Source organism: Bactrocera latifrons, unplaced genomic scaffold (genome assembly GCF_001853355.1).
Source record: "Bactrocera latifrons isolate USDA-ARS-PBARC rearing strain unplaced genomic scaffold, ASM185335v1 scaffold_258, whole genome shotgun sequence".
NCBI classification, from domain to species: Eukaryota; Metazoa; Arthropoda; class Insecta; order Diptera; family Tephritidae; genus Bactrocera; species Bactrocera latifrons.
This window is the reverse complement of record NW_017536163.1, coordinates 72504-74899: the sequence shown is the minus strand read 5'-3', so window position 1 is coordinate 74899 and position 2396 is coordinate 72504. Positions and strand designations below refer to the sequence as shown.

The following is a 2396-nucleotide window of genomic DNA, read 5'->3' as shown; positions in this document are numbered from 1 at the left end:
CCTAGGACAAACGTTGATTGTACGAATAATTTGCCTTTGCATCCTCAAATCCAGTTTAGGTGGGCGACCAGGGCGAGGTTTATTTTCATAGCTACCTGTCTCATTGAAATTATTAACTATCACCTGAACTGTTGCTTTCGAYAAATTTGTAATTTTTCCAATTTCTCCAAGGAATTTTCCTTCGCTTTTGAGTTTTATTACGACTTTTCGTAGATCTGACGATGTTTCTTTTCTTTTTAACATTTTGCAACTATATATAAACTAAAGATAATGTTTTCACGGCCGCAATTACAAAAGAACTAACCACGCAAACCCTAAAAAATTCATAAACAAAAAACAAAATCAATTTCATAACGGTAAATCAAATATCAGTAAAGCGTATGTACACTTTTGTGAGATTTCATTATATGGGATTCCCCTTTTTCATTCGGTTTTTATGCAGTGCCGATAGGAAATTGGTAGTTTCGTGTTGTAGTTGGTGGTACAAGGCCAACAAAAATAAAATGCATTTAAAAAATTATCGAATTTGTGTTATTACATTAGATAATCGCAAAACTGTTATCGTATGTTGAGTTTTGTGGTTAAGTGTAAAATTCATATGTTTATTTGAGATTGTGTTAATATTGTGAATAAAACATATTCAGATTCCTAATATATGTAATTTAATTACTTAAAAAATGTATTTATTTAGCTTTTTATTGTAATATAGTATAATTTTTTAATATATTAATGCAGCTGAATACGTATACATATGTATGTATAAATATTTATATCAGAAACTATTATATTCGACTAAATAAAATTAAGAAAATGATGATCGTAAACATGTACATATGTATGTATATTGATAAGAAAAAATTAAAAAAATGAATTTCGAAAATAAATTAAAAATTATTAAAAATGAAAAAAATCGCACATGGTTCCATCCAGGGTCGAACTGGAGACCTTCTGCGTGTAAAGCAGACGTGATAACCGCTACACTATGGAACCAGTTAAAATTCATTTGGCAAAGTTTTGATATAAGCGTAAGACAAACATTAAATGTATAAGATTGAAATGAAAATGGGGTAGAACACAAAGAGAACAGTTAATGTAAAGTACCTTGGAATATTATGCATTTACAGTTGCATTTGACCACATGTTAAGAAAGCTCATCTGGCGAACACAAAATATTCAATTTCACATAAAATAGTTGCATATTTGATATAACATATTAAAGAAGCTAATAATTAAATGATATTAGTAAATTTACATAAGTACATAAGTATATCATGTCAAGTAGTATAAATATTGTTAGGCTTTTCACAGAGTCTCATAAAGTTACATACATATAAGTTATAACGAACCGAAAACATGGCGTTAAGAATTGTAATTGAGTAAATTTTTGTATTCAATCCAACAACAATTTTTTTAATTGTAAAAATTTATGATTTTTTTTTTTTTTATTTTACGATACGTTAGGACAAGTTGTGAGTACACTAAGTATATTTTAATTTGTTTACCCAATTTATTTTTCTGAAAAAAGATCATTGTTTAAGGGATTGTTTTTTTTTTATAAATATAAATTTCAATTTCGCAAAAAAGTGTTGGAGATAGCAGCTTTGGCAGGCTAAACCGGGCGGCTACTTCAATCTTTGATCGTGTTTTCTTTAACACCATTGCCAAAGTTTGTGGTCACGATTTCTTAGAATCTAGTGAAACGATAGAACTTAAATTTTTTTTCGTTTTTTATTACAATAACTTTTTCAAGCACTCAATAGTAAAATATAAAGTTTACAGTCATACTTCGATTAATCACGACCTACTAACCGATGAAATTTAATTATTTTTATTTTAGTTGAAGGTTTCGTCTGTTATGCTGACCACCTCGAGGAAGCATTTTTGGACGGTGCCTCCGGAAACCAGCTACCAATGGCTAAAATTTCTTAAAAATAATTTATGAAAAGTTCACAAGATATTATTCAAATGTTGCTCCTTGATATGCCAAATTATTAAAATTATTAATTTCTTATATATTTCAATATATTTATAATCTGGTGGTGGAATTATGGGTTTGACGTTAAATAAAAAAAGACAAGTACAATAAAATAAAATTTTATACCTTAATTGAATCGAAAGAGGAGGTCTAGCGAAGGGTATCTTTTCAATCTTCTACGTTGTAAGTTATTGTCCAGCAGTTGTATCAGAAATATATTTTCATGATGCTCCAAATGGAAGAGGTAACGTCTGTTAAATTCTTTGATTGTTGTCATTGCAATAAAAAACTGTAGATCCCTATGGAGGACATCGTTATGGACACCTAACTACAATATACTTGAACGGCCTTTTCGGTTGTCCCATCTGGTTAGCCGCGGTTCTTGTCCCTCTTGTCGCTATCCAAATTTTAAAAAACTTGA

General features: G+C 29.4%; 1 non-coding gene across 1 annotated transcript; it reads right to left on the bottom strand.

Annotated features, from left to right (window-relative positions):
* Positions 1-917: 917 nt before the first annotated feature.
* On the bottom strand, positions 918-990 carry Trnav-uac. The gene has a single exon. It is a non-coding gene; the product is annotated as a tRNA-Val (tRNA).
* Between the last annotated feature and the right edge of the window lie 1406 nt (positions 991-2396).